The sequence below is a fragment of the Nerophis lumbriciformis genome, linkage group LG13 (assembly GCF_033978685.3).
Source record: "Nerophis lumbriciformis linkage group LG13, RoL_Nlum_v2.1, whole genome shotgun sequence".
Lineage (NCBI taxonomy): Eukaryota > Metazoa > Chordata > Actinopteri > Syngnathiformes > Syngnathidae > Nerophis > Nerophis lumbriciformis.
In genome coordinates, this window is record NC_084560.2 from 18,392,828 (window position 1) to 18,414,104 (window position 21,277).

At 37.4% G+C, this 21,277-nt stretch overlaps 1 protein-coding gene across 5 annotated transcripts in view; it reads right to left on the reverse strand.

The window, feature by feature from the left end:
* The window catches only part of adam23b (ADAM metallopeptidase domain 23b), a 117,735-nt gene that overhangs the window by 94,827 nt on the left and 1,631 nt on the right, over positions 1-21,277 (reverse strand). For 2 of the 5 annotated variants that reach the window (XM_061971570.1, XM_061971569.1), the window contains exons 2-4: positions 20,149-20,291; positions 17,841-17,910; positions 8,497-9,090 (exon numbers count right to left, since the gene is read on the reverse strand). The gene's annotated coding sequence lies outside the window, so the exon portion shown is untranslated. The remainder of the gene's footprint in view (positions 1-8,496; positions 9,091-17,840; positions 17,911-20,148; positions 20,292-21,277) is intronic. The other 3 variants (XM_061971568.1, XM_061971567.1, XM_061971566.1) reach the window with 3 other exon arrangements.

A 21,277-nucleotide genomic window follows, 5' to 3' on the forward strand; every position in this document is an offset into this window, starting at 1 on the left:
CCGTAACTTTCCAGTTCCCTATTTTTCTCTATTCTCTTGTTGTGGGGCAGACCAGCCCATACATGCACATGCATGCTAAAATCCTCCGCTGTTACCATTTCTCATAAAAAGTAGTGTGTATGGTTCTGATTATATCTGTCAGTAGACTTGATATAAAGTGCTAAAACTACAACATGACCAACGAGGTAGAGAAGCAGTCAAAGGGGGCTTGGCCTGGAGGAGGACTTCGGCACGTTAATAAGACTGCCCACAGAACGGAAAATGTTATGTTATGTAGACGACAGGGAAGTGTTTTAAATGTAGGGGGAAAAAATCATAATAAGACCCCTTTTAAATGGGTAACACTACTCAAAAGCAACAAAATGGACTATTTCAGTTTGGGTAGTTGTGTCACCATGAATAGACAAATGTTTACACAATATTTATAAACCGCTTAAATTGATGGTAATTTAATTATTTATGTGCAAAAACACTGAACATTCTATTTGTGAAACTGACTGTATACAAAAGTGTAACTTTGCAAGATTCCAACAGCAACCACGCTAGCGACTATCCTTTTAACAGTATGACTTTTTTTTCCTCACAAGATGCGTCATTTTGACTTATTCTCGTAAAATGATGTTTGGACGTTATTCTTATTGTGTTTTTTGCTTGTTTCCTAGCCTGGCCGTAACACTCCTTTGTATGAATATTAAACTGAGATATCATTTATACCAGAGTAGTCTGTGTACAGCGTATATAACAGTATACATTCCACTGAAAACGAGTCAACCTGCAGCCATTATTGTTTAAATTACTAGCAACATAAGTACCAATAAGTACTGTCATAGTTAGGGGTGACATGAGTGCTTTTGGCATTGTGATGCTGTGGTTCAAACATGAATTTGAATGTGCCATGCGACATTCTGAGTTGGAGCATGATCCCTTCACTTTGGAAATTGATATGGTGGATGGGATGATAAGGAAAACAAACCTTATTGAGGAAGATGACAGTCGCCAAAAATAATAAGAAACTGTAAGTAAAATATTTATAACAATAGTACTCTTGAACAAATATATTAAACTCTGGGCACACTTTGGACATGTTCACTGTGAGGTGTACCTACTTAGACAATAATGGTTGTTATATTTCAGAGGATAGTAAATCCTATACTGTACTCGAAGTTATCTACAAATTGAATTTACACAGTTTTGTAATAAAATGGTCCTTGAAATGTGAGGGATGTACTCACTTTTGTGAGATTCTGTACATAATCTGTGGGATAGTAAAATGAAATTAAGAATCTGACATTTGCAGCGACCATTAAGGGATTTCAAAATGTTTTTTGAGAGTTGTTGTTTTTTTGTTATAAAAGGAAAGATGTTTTATGCAGTTATGTAATTGAAGTAGAATACACAATTTACGGTATTGTACTAATGAATACTTGCTGCTAAAAACTTTTAAAAGGTATTATTGTAATCCACATATATTCAATTTTTTTTATTGTAACTAAAAGTACTTAATAAATGTGCTCTACTGTGCATTGTTTGGGTTTTTCAGTGTTTTTCCTCTGATGTTACTCAGTGAGTTACGTCATTAAAGCTGTGAACCTTTGTTTACAAATTGATCTTTCCTCCAGTCTGTAGTTAGTTAGACAGGACTATGACATACATCCAGATGTGCATCTTTTTCCCCATGCAGGACGTGATTGCACATTCAGCCACTTCCTGTTATTTCACACTGGTGAACTCTGACCTATATATATTGACATAACATGTCCAGACTGTGTATCTTTAGTTCCTCTTAAAAACATCTTTAAATTTGTGTGTAACTCTTCAAAACATGACAAGCCAATTGCCTTGTTTACAATAACAATGGCTTTAATAGTGGACCAACTAAATCTGCAGCTGTCACAAATGGGTGTATCTACTTCAAATATTGCATCTAAAAACATTACAGTATTAATGATGATATCATTTGACAAGGATTTCGGTCAATGTTCAGACTTAATGAACGGACCAAATTTCTTCTCCTTCCACAGTTTAAGTCCAAAAGAAGAGAACAGTCATAAGGATAAGATAATTAAGATGATGCACAGATGGCAATAATTGATAACATCAACATTCGTTAGTAAGCAGGCGAGTAATTTGTAGAATACAGTGATTGTGATGATGGTCAATTGTCTTCGTAGCAGTTAACAACGTTTATGGTGTGCAGATATTCCAGTGCCTTGTGTGGCACTTATTTTAAATTGTCTCTGACATTAACTTTGAAATTGGGTCAATCACACCCACTCTGTTGTGGATGTACTGTATCATTCTGCCAGTGTGCCAGGATCCAATTTTATCAAAGGAGGCTTGACTTCAGCTAGCAATGGTAACAATATGTCACTTCATAAACTGACAAATTGTGTTTGTTAAAAATACAATGCATGGTTTTGTCTTTGTGCTGAGTGACCCATTTTGTGTGCAGTGTGCACTTTGTGTTCAATTTTTTTACTAATGGATTACTGGGATGATTAGACTTGCCCAGCCCTCTCATTTGGTTACATATAACTTGTAATTAACACCATTTGATTCGAGGTTACTTTTGGTAAAATTAGGTAACACGATCACTGTTATTTTAATGGTACATTTGACTTAAGAACAGGTTGTCCTTGGATTACAATGTTCCATGTTACAAAGTTTTGTGGTTATAAAAGAGCTCCCATAATATAATTAAAACTTAAGTTTGGTCTGTAAGCAAACAATTCCCTTTACAGCTACATTGAGAAGGGATAAACATTGCTTTTTAGCTAAGTTTTAAAGAGGAACTACACTTTTTTTTTCTTTCTTTTTTTAAATATTGCCTGTTATTCACAATCCCTATGTAAGAACACATATGTCTTTCTTTTTTATGCATTCCAATTTGTAAAATACGGTAAGTACGAGGTGGCTAACAATGAAGCTAATGGGAGTTTGCGCACATAAAGCCCTCTTTAAAAAATTCAAAAAAACGGTCAACAATACTCTATTTACATCTCGTGGCCTGAATTTTAACCAAGTATTTAAATGTGCTTTATAAATAAAGTTGATTTGATTTGATTTGATTAGCAACATTGTTGTTCAAAGCGCTAACATAGAGGAACTACTTGTAAAGGTGCCATGATCACAGAGAAGTACCGTATTTTCCGCACTATAAGGCGCATCGGATTATAAGGCGCACCTTCAATGAATGGAATATTTCAAAACTTTGTTCATATATAAGGCGCACCGGATTATAAGGCGCACCTATGTCAACAAAACAGTCAGATAGGTCAGTCAAACTTTATTAATAGATAACAAACCAGCGTTCTGACAACTCCGTTCACTCCCAAAATGAATAAACAGCTGATTTACTCGTGTTACGTAAATCAAACGTGCAATCACAATATAGTAACACGTGAAATAGTGCAGAGCAATAACAATATATCAATAACTCAACGTTGCTCAAACGTTAATGTCACACAACACAACACACTAAATAAAAATGTAAAGCTCACTTTATGAAGTTATAGCTCATTCACAAATCCCTCGAATTCTTCCTCTTCAGTGTCCGAATTAAACAGTTGAGCGAATACGGCATCCAACATGGCCGGCTCCGTCTCGTCGAAGTCGTCATTAATGGAGTCAGTGTCGTTGCCGTTTATTAGTTCAGTGACAATTCCTGCCTTCCTGAAAGCTCGGACCACAGATGAGACTGAATCAGCCCAGGCATTTACGATCCACTGGCAGATAGTGGCGTATGTCGTCTGGCGCTGTCTCCCTGTCTTGGTGAACGTCACGTGTGTTCGCCTTCTGTCATCCACTGTTCCCACGCAGTTAGCAGTCTAGCTTCGAATGCCCTGTTGACACCAATATCTAGCGGCTGGAGGTCTTTTGTCAATCCACCCGGAATGACGGCGAGTATTGAATTAAGCGCGTAAGCGTGTCTCTTAATGTGATGTTATGAGCTAGCAAATATAACAACTACACTACCCAGCATGCAACGATAGTGACGAGCATGCGCGGTAGCCCTGAGAAGCGTTGTTGTATGCTGGCAGTTAGAATGTGGTTATGAGCACGCTGTGAGTAAACGTTGAGAACTCAGTTAACACGCCTCGTCTGCATTATTTATAATTAGACAGACAACACACTTAATAGGAGCCATTTTGGGGTCTTTACATAAACACACAAATGGAAATGAAACGTCACATATCCCAGCATGCACCGCGCGCTTCTTCTTCTTCTACGGGGAAAAAAGATGGCGGCTGTTTACCGTAGTTGCGAGACCGAAACTTTATGAAAATTAATATTAACCCATATATAAGGCGCACCGGATTATAAGGCGCACGGTCAGCTTTTGAGAAAATTTGTGGTTTTTAGGTGCGCCTTATAGTGCGGAAAATACGGTAACCAGCTTATGCAGATATTGACATACTCTGTAGGTGAGATGCTGCATTGCCTCTGAGTTGGTAAAAGTTGTGTCAGGTGGGGAGTGTGTACAAGATAAATATGTATATAAAATATATATATTTATATATATAGCCCGTGATGGGAAGTAATAAGCTACATGTAGCTTAACTACATTTTCCAGCTGCTTGGCGGTAGCTTAGCTACTTTCTTAACGAATAGCTTTTCCTGTAGCTTAGCTCCAATTAGACCTATGTAGCCAGGTAGTTTACGTCAAAGCTACAAATGACAAAGACAGAAAATGGACTGTAAATCCAGGCCTAAAAGAAAAAATACGATACAATACAATACAATTCAAAGAAAATACAATAACCTGGATGAATGAGAACACCCATACATACGGAGAAAATCCATTATAAATGGTTAATGTTTGTATAAAGAGTCACAATTGGCTAAGGTTTGGGCAAAAACATTATGGACTGGCCAATCAGAGGCAAGATAAGGCGGGTCATCGGAACTTGTAAGCAAAATGATAACAGTCACGCACGCACTCACTCATGTCACATGACGACGAGGGCGTCGGAGACAAAGGGACACTTCAAGCTAATGACTTAAAACAGAAATATACTTGAAAATGTCAGAGGGATTCTCTCCCGCTGATTAGATTTCTCCGTTAGTGATGAAGACAATGTGCAGGAAAAACACAATAATGTGTGTCCTTGGCCATATTGAGACAAATGGTAAACAAAACAATGCCCTAAAAACTCAGGATTTGGGGCATTAGCAAAAGTGCAACTTGCTGGATCTGCTTATCACTCAGCTTCTAAAACTTGTAGCTCATTCTCCTTTTATTTAGGCTCAAAGATATAAGGTTCTGGATCAATATTTTCCCCCAAAGTAGTGGTTGGCTCTCATGAAGTCTGCCATGAATACGAGTAGTTGTTGTTATTGTTGAAGGAAATAGAGAACGCAGTGATGCTTAAATTACCAAAATATGTAAATATTAAATGTTATTATGAATGTGCCTGTTACTATATTACATACTTACAACGTGTATATAAAACATTGGAGGTTATTTAGAGCACTTTATGGGCAGATTAGAATATCCTATTAGCTTCATTGTTAGCTGACTTTTGCTATTGCTTATTTGGGAGTTAGAATGCGTTACTTTTTGGGGAATTTTGCCTATCATTCACAATCCTTATGTAAGACAAGAACACATATGTTTTTCTTTTGTTATGCCAATCGTCTTTTCGTGACTAAATAGGTTGTCAAAGTGTACCAACTCATGGGAATGCGTTCTCGTCCTTCTACTTTCCAGGTGAAAGGCATGTATTATGATCTACAATAAAGTTTGACGGGCAAGGAAGCAAGGAAGCAACTGATCAGTCGATCATGTCAACATTGGCAAACAAGCTTGTGATCACGGCGCCGCTATTAATAGTTTGCCTGCATTAGCACTTATAATAACAATATCACTAATACTGTGTTGGGACTATTGCGTTATAAAGTAACGTGTTACTTTAACGCCGTTAGTTTCGGCTGTAACTAGTAATCTAACGCGTTATTTTTTATATTCAGTAACTCAGTTACCGTTACAACATGATGCATTACTACATAAAAAATAACGTTAAAAAAACGCAGTATCGGCTAGAAACAGAAGATCTGAGTGTGTTGTCTGGGTGTGGGTGTGGGGAGGTGAGGGGAGGGGAGGGGGGGGGGCGTGTCTGTGTTTACTAACAACGGAGCCTCAGTCGAGTCACTCAACTCGAGTGTCTTAACATGGAGATATTTTCACTTCTTTTTTTTGTCGAGCACAAAGAAAAGAACATTTTAGTTAAATGTAAGTTGTGTCTCGGATCAAAGATCTCGTCTACTGCCCAAAACAACAATTCAAATCTGCCTGGTTAGGCTTTGTGTATGTCACGTGTGCCTTCCTTAGGTGAAGCCAGGTTTACAGCTATGTTGTTATTATGCTGTTTGTTACTTATGTATGTTATGTTGCAGCTATTTAAAATAGTTTTGTTAATTTGTTCTAGCCTGAAACAAATTGGCTCTTTGAAACATATATTTGTCTTTGTGTGTTGTATGTAGACCACATTGCTTAGCAGAGTTCAGTGATGCAAATGCATGTCAAGTTGATCAACAGATTGTATTATTCTCCAGTGCAATAACAGTACTGAAATGAGGGCTAAAAGGGCATTAATGGGAGCTTTTAAAAAAAAAAAAAGAAGAAAAAAAAAAAGTAACTATTGACGGAGGCAGATAATTACATATATCCATATTTGTGTGTTACTTCTTTACTTTCATAGTTATATTACAAATAGCTAATGTTCCATATTGTACTCTTTTCCTTTTCTCATCATCTCATGAAAGTGTGCTTATATTGTGGGGCCAACTGGAGCTAGGAGGCAGAGAGGAGGAATCTTCCCTGCTTCCCTTCTCAGGCCGACTCTAGATAAGAGACACAATGGGCATGTATTAGGGTGAGACAGATGAGGGTGGGGGGAGATATTGAAGAAGAGAGTGTTTTCCGTGATGTTTTTGAGATCAGCTTAGCTGCGCAATTGAATGTGTTGTCCTAGACTGGTCTCTATCTTCATATCTTTGAAAATAAATTACAAAATACCTATTCTGTTCTGGTGATAATTTAAACTCAGTTTATGTGTCATCAAAAGAATTTGGGATTGACCAGTAACTTAAATTCCCTTGGAGGAACATCTGGTCGGAACGCAACACTAAATAGTTACTTTTCACAGTAACACATTACTTTTTGGTGTAAGTAACTGAGTTAGTAACTGAGTTACTTTTGAAATAAAGTAACTAGTAACTGTAACTAGTTACTGGTTGTCAGTAACTAACCCAACACTGCTAATACTTGGTTAATATTGAAGTCACGAAATGTATTGTTAGCCCCTTTTGGATGATTTTTTTTTATTGGGTTTCATGTGTAGAAAAGAGGACCTCCCACTGGCTGCGCTATAAGCAGACTTTTATTTAAGTTTATTAATGAGTTACAATGCATTAAAATGCATGTCTTTCATAATGATTGTGAACGATAGGCAACATTTAAAAAAAAATGCAGTTCCTCCAACAGTTTATTAGTCTTCTGTAGGGCGTCAACAATTATTGATTAGATATTTATATTCTGTTGCTTCGATTAATCATTTGAGTGTAACTAATAAAAATTGGTAGAATCCGGACTGCATCACTGCATCAAAAACGCATCACAAAGCCCCTGAAAAACATCCAAACACCTCCATTGAGATTTTATATACATGATGTAAGTATTTATGCAATGTAGTAAGGGGTACATTTATAATAACAATTAATATTTATGTATTTTGCTCATTTTAAGCATACATGGTGCATTAATTTCAAAAGCACATCACAACTTTTGCTTTTCTTTTTCTTTATCACTGATTACTGCTCACGGCAGACTTTATGAGAGCCAACAAACATAATAAAACATCACTTACTGTACAAGCTCTGTTGTCATTAGGATGCCGACTGCTAGGATGTTCATATATTCCCATTTTGGTGAAAAAAGATTCAAAAATCATCGCAACAAAAAGGGGGTCGGAACCAAGCGTCTTTTCGTATCGTTTTCACCATTGCCGGGTCTAAATTGGCTGTCAAAATGTACTAACTTTACTTCTTTATTTTTATATTTATAATTAATATACAAATGTTAAAAGTGCTATTTTGATGTGGATAATGTGTAATTATTAAAAGAAATAAAAGGTAATGGTGAGCACAACATTTATTTTCCTCATTTTTTAAATGTTTTATAAAATACACATTGAGGCTAAAAAGTGTGTTTTATCCGATTATTCAATCAATACTTGATTAATAAAATAATAGCTGCAACCCTAGTCTGTATTTTATAATCTTCTGATGGCAGTGCATAAGAGAAACAGAAATGGATTCTGTCCTCGTCTGACCTTTTGGAACGCACTACTAACAAAAACCGAGGCACCACTATGGCCATGAGAGCCTTCATCTCAAAGCTTTATGCTTTTACTGCATGCCCTTAGGAGACCTTTTTTTTTTTTGTTGATTCTATATTTTGGCGTGAGTCAATGAGTGTAGTTACTTCGTGCTCACTTTTTCTTTCTCTCTCTCCAGGAAGATGGCGTCCACTGATGTTCCAGATGGCTGTGGGCAGTAACATTGTGCTGAGACCAGGTGATATGTATCCTCCCATTCCTAAATGAAGTTAATGAAAAGTGGATCTCAGACAAAGCTAGGTTCTTTTTTTGTCGCAAATGTTGTAGTTTGAAAATAGGTAGATGCAGAATCTTACTTCTAAGTGGACCCTGACTTGAACAAGTTGAAAAACTTATTCGGGTGTTACCATTTAGTGGTCAATTGTATGGAATATGTTCTGTACTGTGCAATCTACTAATAAAAGTCTCAATCAATCAATCAGTCTGTGAAGGTTTTCTTCAGCGACACAGAGCCTCTGGTAAAGAATGAGTTTGAACTGTATGTACCTAAAACTGAGAAGATATGCTGACTCAAGTTGCTGGCGCAGCATGCAAATTCATTGTGAACCGGCATGTGTTCATTTATTACCTGCATGTTGATTTTACAATTGAAGGTCACACTGTTGGTGCTGTTGTGGGAGGCCTGATGGATGCGGAGACTCTTGTTTGACCCAAAAACATGCTGAGCCCTCTGAACAGGGTTTGCTGTGCACTGGAGAGGTATGGTAAAAATCCTACTTAAAGAGCACTTACCCTCACCCTTACCTCTGCAACACTATTCATTCTCACTGTGGCCAACAGAACAACATATAATACAATACAAGAACACTGAACACCCACTGGTGTTCTACTTTTTCCCTATGACTGGAAATTACCTTTGTGGTATACCCAATGGGTTGTGCTCAAAATATGTAGGAAAACATGCTACAATACAGATATCTTCAACGTTTTATTAAATAAATGCTCAATGTCTGCAGGTTCCCCTAAAAATGACATTTGCTTGTCAGTTCCCTATAGCACAGGTGTCAAACTCAAGGCCCAGATCTGGCCCTTAATATCATTTCATGTGGCCTGCAAAACCCTGGAAATAAAGTGTTAATACAAACCCCGTTTCCATATGAGTTGGGAAATTGTGTTAGATGTAAATATAAACGGAATACAATGATTTGCAAATCATTTTCAACCCATATTCAATTGAATGCACTACAAATACAAGATTTTTTGTGTTCAAACTCATAAACTTCAATTTTTTGCAAATAATAATTAACTTAGAATTTCATGGCTGCAACACGTGCCAAAGTAGTTGGGAAAGGGCATGTTCACCACTGTGTTACATGGCCTTTTCTTTTAACAACACTCAAACGATTAGGAACTGAGGAAACTAATTGTTGAAGCTTTGAAAGTGGAATTCTTTCCCATTCTTGTTTTATGTAGAGCTTCAGTCGTTCAACAGTCCGGGGTCTCCGCTGTCGTATTTTACGCTTCATAATGCGCCACACATTTTCGATGGGAGACAGGTCTGGACTGCAGGCGGGCCAGGAAAGTACCCGCACTCTTTTTTTACCAAGCCACGCTGTTGTAACACGTGCTGAATGTGGCTTGGCATTGTCTTGCTGAAATAAGCAGGGGCGTCCATGAAAAAGACGGCGCTTAGATGGCAGCATATGTTGTTCCAAAACCTGCATGTACCTTTCAGCATTAATGGTGCCTTCACAGTTGTGTAAGTTACCAATGCCTTGGGCACGAATGCACCCCCATACCCATCACACATGCTGCATTTAAACTTTGCGTCCCTTTGGTCCGGATGACACGATGTCGAATATTTCCAAAAACAATTTGAAATGTGGACTCGTCAGACCACATGAGTCCATCTTAGATGATCTCGGGCCCAGAGAAGCTGGCGGCGTTTCTGGATGTTGTTGATAAATGGCTTTCGCTTTGCATAGTAGAGCTTTAACTTGCAATTACAGATGTAGCGACCAACTGCATTTAGTGACAGTGGTTTTCTGAAGTGTTCCTGAGCCCATGTGGTGATATCCTTTAGAGATTGATGTCGGTTTTTGATACAGTGCAGTCTGAGGGATCGAAGTTGTTGTTGGTTTCCGGCCATGCCGCTTACGTGGAGTGATTTCTCCAGATTCTCTGAACCTTTTGATGATATTATGGACCGTAGATGTTGAAATCACTAAATTTCTTGCAATTGCACTTTGAGAAACGTTGTTCTTAAACTGTTTGACTATTTGCTCACGCAGTTGTGGACAAAGGGGTGTACCTCGCCCCATCCTTTCTTGTGAAAGACTGAGCATTTTTTGGGAAGCTGTTTTTATACCCAATCATGGCACCCACCTGTTCCCAATTAGCCTGCACACCTGTGGGATGTTCCAAATAAGTGTTTGATGAGCATTCCTCAACTTTATCAGTATTTATTGCCACCTTTCCCAACTTCTTTGTCACGTGTTGCTGGCATCAAATTCTAAAGTTAATGATTATTTGAAAAAAAAAAAAAAAGGTTTATCAGTTTGAACATCAAATATGTTGTCTTTGTAGCATATTCAACTGAATATGAGTTGAAAAGGATTTGCAAATCATTGTATTCCGTTTATATTTACATCTGAAACAATTTCCCAACTCATATGGAAACGGGGTTTTGTAAAGCATTTCAACTTTTTTGCTAACTTTGTTAAAAAAAAAAACCCTACTGGATGCACCTGTGGGATGTTCCAAATAAGTGTTTGATGAGCATTCCTCAACTTTATCAGTATTTATTGCCACCTTTCCCAACTTCTTTGTCACATGTTGCTGGCATCAAATTCAAAAGTTAATGATTATTTGCAAAAAGAAAAATTGTTTATCAGTTTGAACATCAAATATGTTGTCTTTGTAGCATATTCAACTGAATATGGGTTGAAAAGGATTTGCAAATCATTGTATTCCGTTCATATTTACATCCAACACAATTTCCCAACTCATATGGAAACGGGGTTTGTAAAACATTTAAACTTTTTTGCTAACTTTGTTAAAAAAAAAACTACTGGATGCACAAGCATAGCTGTAGGAGACAGAATAAGGGGCTTGAGGAGCAATTTGTGTGTGGGCATGTCTGTGGGTTGTAAGAGTGGTAAGTCACATTGGTATAGGTGGGTGTTTGCATAATTAGGCATTTTTATGGAAAACAAATAAACCTGTGAGTCAGAGTAGAAGAGAGAATAAGTTTGGGGTGCCAAACTATTTGTTTACGGCTTTAATTTCCTATTATATTTAATCTTGTTTATCACTTCCGTCAGTTTTATCCATATTTATTGTCATCTTTATTTTGTAAAACAGTTTTAAGAAAAAGGTTGGCAGTTCAATCAGCAACGGTGTGACACATATCACTGTCGAACAGTATGCGCCAATTCAGAGGCTGTATTGAATTGTATTGTGACACTTTTGACATGTGTTCTAAGTGGTCTTGTAAAATGTTTGTATAACCTTAATACAAAAAAGGTAAATGTTTAAAGATGTCATAGCAATTTAAAATAAAATACACCATAATGGCTGACAAGAACAAAGTAAAAAGACTACTTAGCATTCGGGATAGTTTTACAGTGACTTTCATATCATAACGTACGTGTGACTGTTGCAGGCGGAGAAAGGGTGTTTAGCAAACTGAAACTAGTTAAAGGGGAACTGCACTTTTTGGGGAATTTCGCCTATCGTTCACAATCATTATCATCAATCAATCAAAGTTTATTTATATAGCCCTTAATCACAAGTGTCTCAAAGGGCTGCACAAGTCAAAATTACATCCTCGGCTCAGATCCAACATCAGGGCAACAAAAAACTCAACCCAATGGGCACAATGAGAAACCTTGGAAAGGACCACAGATGTAAATATTAAAGAAACGTAAATACATTTATGCTTACAGCGGAGCCAATGGGGGCGCCACTATTCCACCCATAAAATCAAAAATAAATAACCATTCAAAAACCGCCAGCAATACTTCATTTTGTGATTTTAATATTAACCAATTATTAGTTATATTGTTGTAATAAGCGCTAACGCAGACAAACTATTTTTAGCAGCACCATGATTAACGGTACTCCCGTGTCTGCCTATGTTTACATCGAGTGGTCTGCTGCTTCCTCGCTTCCTTGCTCCCTGTAAGTTCATTGTAGATCAGAAATCATGCATCTCACCTGGACAGAAGAAGTGTAAGAAGCTATTCCAAGAAGTTGGGGCAGTATGACAGCCTTTAGGACCTGAAACTGGCGAGAACGACACGAAAAGCGCTGGTACCCAGCCCTGTTTCTTTGTGAGGATTATGAGACATTCTTCACCTAAATGGGAATATATGAACATCCCAGCAGTCGGCATCCTAATGACAGCAGACCTTGCACGATAAATTATGTTGTTTTATGTTTGTTGGCTCTCATAAAGTCTGCAGTGAGTAGTAATCAGTGATAAAGAAAAAGAAAAGCAAACTTTGTGATACGCTTTTGAAATTATTGCACCACGTATGCTAAAAATGAGCAAAATACGTAAACATTAATTGTTATTATAAATGTGCCTGTTACATAAATACTTACATCATGTATATAAAATCCCAATGGAGGTGTTTGGATGTTTTTCAGGGGCTTTGTAGGCGGAATTGCGCGGCTCCCATGGGCTCCATTGTAAGCAGACTTCTGATCGCATTTATCTAATATTTAAAATGCAAAAAAACACAAAAAAAACATCCATCGTCATGTCCTTCATAATGATTGTGAACGATAGGCAAACATTTTTTTTAAAGTGCATTTAGATTCGAAATGTCTCATCATCATAACAAAGAAACGGGTGTCCTAAATGGCTGTCTAAGTGTATCATCTTGTCGGATTACATCCTCAGCAATCTACTTTCCAGGTAAGAAACATGATTTATGACTTACAATAAACTTCCAGAGAGCAGGGAAGCGAGGAAACAGCAGACCACTCTATGATATAAACATAACACGCACTGGTCATCACTTCGCCGCTATAAATACAGTAGTTTGTCTGTGTTAGCGCTCATAATAACAATATCACTAATACTTGGTGTACCCCGCCTTCCGCCCGAATGCAGCTGAGATAGGCTCCAGCACCTCCCGCGACCCCGTAAGGGACAAGCGGTATAAAATGGATGGATAGATGGACTTGGTTAATATTCAAGTCACGAAATGTAAATTGAGTTTTATTGGCGCTTTTTGAATGGTTTTTATTCGATTTTATGGGCGAAATAAAGGGTCTTTTATTTACGTTTATTTAATATTTAGAGTGGGGGAGCACGGTGAATTAGGGGTTAGTGCGTGGTGGAGTTTGAATGTTCTCCATGTGACTGCGTGGGTTCCCTCTGGGTAGTCCAGCTTCCTCCCACCTCCAAAGACATGTACCTGGGGATAGGTTGATTGGCAACACTAAATTGGCCCTAGGGTGTGAATGTGACTGTTAATGTTGTCTGTCTGTCTTTGTTAGCCCTGCAATGACGTGGCGACTTGTCCAGGGTGTACACCGCTTTCCGCTCGAGTGCAGCTTGGATAGGCTCCAGCACCCTGGCGACCCCAAGAGGGACAAGCGGTAGAAAATGGATAATATTGGATAAATATAAAGGAATGGTTAACAAGCATTATGGACGACTGTAACCCAGCTGTAAAATCTATATGAGTTTATTTTTGTGTAGCTGGTTATGTACAAATATAGCAAGTATTACAATATAAAACTCTATATGTTGATAATATAATATAAATAATGTGTCTTTTTAATATGTTATGGCGTCTGTTGTGCTGCCATTTTTGTGAGACTACGTAACTACCACGTGATCCTGCGGAGATAATCTCGTGGTAGTTAAATAGAGCCACAAACAGCTGTAATAATAGGGGTAGCTTTGACCAGAGCTGCTGTAGGTAAACTGATCTATTTATGCAATCTATCTATGCTTTAATAACGCTTTAATATTCAGACCTAAATCATTGTTATCGCCATCCCGTGTGAATTTAAGCATCTGTTTAACTGTGATCAGTTGTGCATAATATGGAATAAATAATCAGAAAGAAACATTTTTTTCCCTTAAAATTTAGTTACTGAAACTTTTTTTTAAACAGTTCTTAAGTTAGTATAGTGATGTTGACATTACATTTATTATATGTGATTTATCTATAATTAAATTACATTATAGCCATAAATATACACACACACATAAATATATATATACCGGTATATATATATATATATATATATATATATATATATATATATATATATATATATATATACACACACACACATTATATATACATACATATATATATACACATATATATATATATATATATATATATATATATATATATATATATACACACACACACATACATACATACACACACATTCTTTTAACCCAATGTGGCCCCCGAGTCAAAAAGTTTGGGGTCCCGTGTATTACCGGAACTTATTTCCTGGGCGCATTTATATCTATCCACATAGTAACACACTTCCTACTTCCGTCAACAAATCTGTATTTCTACTTCCAGCAACAAACGCGTATGTTTTCTAATCATGTCAGACTTCATAATAGATGGCAAAGAGGACTATTTTTTGATCAATGAGGATTCACAACCTTATCTTTTTGAATCTGAATAAAACAGAAGATGAACTGCTAGAGAGGGTGAAACGTTGGAGCTGATGAAAGCCGAGAGTCAGGACCGGCATGACCTGACGGTGTAAATGTAGAGCTTGGAGCTAAGCTATGCCGACAAAAATGAAGTGCATACCCAAAATCAGGGGTGCTCACACTTTTTCTGCAGGCGAGCTACTTTTCAATTGATCAAGTCGTGGGGATCTACCTCATTCATATATATAATTTATATTTACTTATTTATGAAATATATGTTTTTGTTAACAAGTTAAAGGTGTTTAATGATAATGCAAGCATGTTTAACACATATAGTTAATATTGTTAATACATTAAATGTGTTTAATGATAATACAAGTATGTTTAATACATATAGTTAATATTGTTAACAAGTTAAAGGTGTTTAAAGATAATGCAAGCATGTTAAACACATATAGCTAATATTGTTAACAAGTTAAAGGTGGTTAAAAATAATACAAGCATGTTTAACACAAATAGTTAATATTGTTAACAACTTAAAGGTGGTTAAAGATAAAACAAGCATGTTTAACACATATAGTTAATATTGTTAACAACTTAAAGGTGGTTAAAGATAATACAAGCATGTTTAACACATATAGTTAATATTGTTAACAACTTAAAGGTGGTTAAAGATAATACAAGCATGTTTAACACATATAGTTAATATTGTTAACAAGTTAAAGGTGGTTAAAGATAATACAAGCATGTTTAACACATATAGATTCCTTTCTTTCATGAAGACAAGAATATAAGTTGGTGTATTACCTGATTGTGATGACTTGCATTGATTGGAATCAGACAGTGGTGATGATAACGTCCGCATTTTCGAATGGAGGAGAAAAAAAGTCCTCCTTTCTGTCCAATACCACATGCAAGTGGTTGGTTTTTGGCATCTTATTTGTCCAGCTTCCGTACTCCTTTGTATACACTTTACAAGAAATACATTGTCGGCAAACTCCGTAGCTTGCTAGCTTGTGCACGCCAGCTTTCTGAGACTCTTATTTTGGTAGCGCAGGCAGGATGAAACAGAGCTTTTATTGTGCAACTGTGCAGTCGCTCTTTGGAGTTTTGACAACAGGTACGGCGCCAGAGTCTGTTGAATTAAAGTGTTTCTCGCCTTCCAGTCGGTAATTTTAATGAGCTGGCAGCAGCCAGCGTCATCTCAGAAGACCCTCGGGTGCCGTGAATGTCAATCAAGTGACGAAAGTGACGTCATAGTGAAGATTTATGATCGCTCATTTTTAGGACTATTTTTTTAATGCCTGGCTGGTGATTGACTGACACACCCTCCGAGATCGACCGGTAGATCGCGATCGACGTAATGAGCACCCCTGCCCAAAATCAACTGGAATAATGTCCTCGGCCAGCTTGACCAGACAGATGAGATGAGTCACTATTATATTGATCACAATACATGCAGCACGTCATTCTTGTTATTTACAACTAAAGTACATACACTGTCGAGCTAGCTGTGTACAAACAAAACATGAAATGTGGGCTAATACTTTACAGATATTGTAATATGATTGTTCATGTTTTTCAGTCAGTACAGTTGAGTGTCCTATTGCATTTTGTCGTGCAGTACAAACTCATGCCGTTGCAAGGCGATGAGTTACTACGCTACTAAACAGTTCCTTAGTATTTGCCCTTAAAATAACGATGTTGCTACAGCTTGGTTATTATACAGGTTACAGAGCGTAAATTGAGTATTGTTCACGGTTTTTTGGATGCATTTTTAGAGAGATTTAGAGGCAGAATGGATTGCTCACATTAGCAGCATTGCTAGCCAACTAGAATGAGCCGAGTAATTACAAATTAGAATGCAAAAAAACCCCACAAAAAAACATCTATGTTCTTGTCTCTTGTGAGGATTGTGAACGATAGGCAAAACGACGAAAAAAGTGCAGTTTCCCTTTAATTTGTAGTAAAACCATATATATTATATCAAAATTATTATTATTAGTAAAATATGCATTAAATTTAATTCAACTTATAATAAAAAGAATAAAAATTATTTCACATTAATAAAAGAGTGTGACTTGGGGGGGAGGGGGGCTCAAAATAAAATTCAGCTTTGGTCCCCAATATCTGTCCCCTGTAAAAATGCTGGCCTGATGTAGAACACATTTAATGGTGATTCTTGCCATTTTAAGTCAGCCCGACTTGTGGGGTCAGTTTAATTTAATAATAGCGCCACCGTGTGGTGAATTTGCTAGTAGAATAAGGGTGCATGTTTTGACAAATGTTCACCCTTTTGTGTGCAGCGGTTCAGGAGTATGTCTTCAATTTTTCACATGACTTTGTTGTTGGTATCTCAATGACTTCAACTGAGGTCTGGCTAAAGATTGCGTCGGGAAGACACTGGTTTTCTCTTGCAACTCGGTGTTGTTTTTACTCATGTTATCACCCAAATGATTTGATGTTTGTGCATTTCTATGTACTGCGTGTCCTGTTGTCTGCAGAAGGAGTACAAGGCTGTGATAATGGAAGCTATGTCTACTTTACCTCAGAGTCCTCACATCAGCAGCAACTGCAAGGTTCCCAATGTCCTTCACAAGTAATCGTATTTAAAGGAAATGCTTCGAGGAGGAAAAGGGACTGTAATCTACATTATTCCTGATGTGCTATTTTGCTGTCTATGCAGTGTTGCCACTCAAGTAGCTGCACTTGATGTTGGGTGTAAGCCAAGAGTGGACGCTATCAAAGAGAACCCACCTCAGGTTCTATTCCTAATAGGAGCTGATGCTGGCTGCATTACACGCACATATCTCCCAGAGGACAGTTTTATAATTCATCAAGGTTGGCTGTTTTACCTTTCAGCAGCAGTTAAGCTCTCTCTTTCTATACATTGGAGTATGACATCTTAGAAAGGCAGGGTTGTTTCTGGGGAAAAAAAGCAACATGACCATTACCATACTACATGTGGAAAGTATAGTACATGACATGACTAAAATACAGGTAAACAATAAAATGAAAAATATTCAGTTTTAAAAAAAAAAAAAAGAAAAGTGAGTTGTATACGTACAAAAATGTGCATGGTGTGTCTGGGTTTTGATTAGACTGCATTCAAACACAAAGGTCAATTTGTGACAATCGTCTAAAATGGGTTAATAAATAATGTGGCGGAAGAAGGATGCAAATTTTCAGCATGCTGTGTAATTTTTTTTTCTTCAAAAAAAGAGTTGAATTATGCTGTCTCGCTGGTATGTTATGATGTCACACTATTTACGAAAGTGACGTAGCTATCTGTGTGCCATTAGTGACTTGTTTAACCTCCCAGGTCACCATGGTGACGTAGGTCTGCCAAAAGCTGTGATATCATACTTCCCGGAGCTGCGTATACTGAGAAATATAGCACCTATGTGAACAGAGAGGGCAGTGCGCTTGCAGACAAGTGTGGCTGTGACTCATCAAAGCCTGGCCAAGAAGGAGTTGAAGATAATTCGAACCTGTTTGACGTTGGCTGCATTTCTAGGTAACCCTCTTTTGATTTTAAAAAGAAAAGTATATTTTTGTCTCATTCAAACTTGCTGGAGTGAAGCCACCCTTGATGAAGTGTGGAATAGGCTAATGGAAGATTTGGAAATCTGCTCTCATTTGTTGCCCACAGATCTGATAAGCGATGGCGAAGTGTGAAAGAGAGAATTCAAGGTGTGGATGAACCTGCTATATGCTCAAATAATGTGCAACTAAGGCAAAGGATTGCCACCAAGAAATGATATGCATATTTTATTCAGTTCTAGTTTCATCAGCATCAATAAACACTCAGTGGGAGTTTTATTATTAATACCACCATTTTATGATATCTTGTAACAGAGTTGTAACTAAAATAAATCTCCCTTTAAGTTATGGTTATTTGGTATCAGAAATTGAATTCATTTAACATAATGTTTACTACTCAACTGAATAAGGTGTAGCCTTGTGGTTAACTTTTTTCTGAGTCTGATAAAAGCTATACTGTAGATTCCCATCCACAGAAATATTGCGACAAACAACTTTAAATTCAATAATGTTTTCTAATTGTGTACATATAATTTACACAAGGTGTCAGTACATTTTTAAGTAAAAAATCTCAGAAAATGGACAAACCACTCTGAATAATGGACCAGGATGGAGCTTGAGAGGTGCTGCAAAGAGGAATGGGTGAAACTGCCCAAAGAAACACTAGACGCAGTAATTGCTGCCAAGGTGCGTCAACAAAGTATTGTGCAAAGGCTGTGAATACTTATGTACTTGTGATATTTTTGTTTGAATGAATTAGCACAAAAACATAACTTTTCACATTGTCATTATGGGGGTCTGTAGAATTTTGAGGACAAAAAATAAATGTATTCCATTTTGGAATTGCGCTGGGACATTACAAAATCTGGAAAAAGTGGAGTGCTGTGAATACTTTCCGGATGCACTGTATAGCTTTCAGTAGAAAACGCGATGGAAGCGCTAAAAACTACAACATGGCTGACGGGGAGAAGACACAGTCGAAGTGGGGGCACGTAAAAAGACTGTCCACAACACAGTGAAGAGAAGATCTGAAAGCAGCTTAAAGATGGTCTGTAAAACAAAATCTATGTAAAACTATGACCAAAAACCACTGTTTCATGTTCTGTAGATCACAAGGAAGTGTTTTACATGGAGAAAAAAAACAAACATAATATGACTCCTTTAATATGATACTAAAAAAGTAAAATATATCTGTTTGCATACACTTTTTGGAGCGAAACATATAATTATAAAAAAGTATGGCGTTTGCATGTAGCTTTTATATTTCTAATATTATATTTTCTCTTCTTCATATAATGGTTTTTTTTGTTTTTTTAATAAATTAGTTTTCAGCAGAAACCCCATCCATCCATCCATCCATTTTCTACCGCTTATTCCCCAGAAATCCCAGTGACTCAGAATAATAATTTACTAATCTCTAAGAGAAATTCACAATTTCCAGCAGCTTGTTAAAACACAAATACAAGAAAGTCATACGGGCAGGAAGATAGAATTATCATTCAGATCATAGCATTGAATAATTGCAGGAATACAATTAAGTGTAAATATTTTAGAAGAAAAAGTTACAAATGTATGTTATGCTGGGGTGCTATGGATGGAGCTGCAGTTGTGTTTCGGTACCTGACACGTGGTCCATCATCAGTGCACAGCCGGTATGAATGTGGCAGCAGGGCAGATCTTGACACAGTCTCACCGAGATGAAGTAGCTGTGATCCAGGTGGATATTTCACCCACACAACTTGGACGTCTCTTCTCCATGTGTCCTAAATGTAGAACATGGCAACCACATCGTCACACTTTTTGTTGCACTTGTACACTGCCTTGTCTCCTGACAAAGTGATCAAGGGTGATGGGTCAAATGCAGAGAATAATTTCGCCACACCTAGTGTGTGTGTGACAATCATTGGTACTTTAACCAAGTTGAATTTCCAATATGGTTGCAGAGGTTGTTGTTGTCATGTCCCCGCAGTGCCTGTAGTGGTGCTGTGAGGGAGTCTGCTGTGGATCTGACAAAATCCTTACCAGGCAACCTACTGCTTATATGTTCATCTAGCAAAACTATGACCAAAAACCACTGTTTCATGTTCTGTAGACCACAAGGAAGTGTTTTAAATGGAGAAAAAAATCATAATATGACTCCATTAATATCAAACTCCATCCATTTCCTACCGCGTGTCCCTTTCAGGGTCGCGGGGGGTCGGGGGGGGGGGGGGTGCTGGAGCCTATCTCATACTAAAAAAGTAAAATAAAAACTACTGTAATTAAGGTGTTGCATGTGTTTTTGAAAAATGGTTTCAACAAAATCCATGCAATAATTAGCTTTTTAGTGCATGTAAACATATTGTGTGTGTGTGTGTTCAGGGGTGGTGAGGGATTAGGGCCCCTTTAAGGGTCTTATGTGTGGTGGCCAGAGGTGGGTAGTAACGCGCTACATTTACTCCGTTACATCTACTTGAGTAACTTTTGGGATAAATTGTACTTCTAAGAGTAGTTTTAATGCAACATACTTTTACTTTTACTTGAGTATATTTATAGAGAAGAAACGCTACTTTTACTCCGCTACTTTTACTCCGCTACTTTTATCTACATTCAGCTCGCTACTCGCTACTAATTTTTATCGATCTGTTAATGCACGCTTTGTTTGTTGTGGTCTGTCAGACAGACCTTCAAAGTGCCTGCCTTACTGGTGACGTTTCACTTCGTTCCACCAATCAGATGCAGTCACTGGTGACGTTGGACCAATCAAACA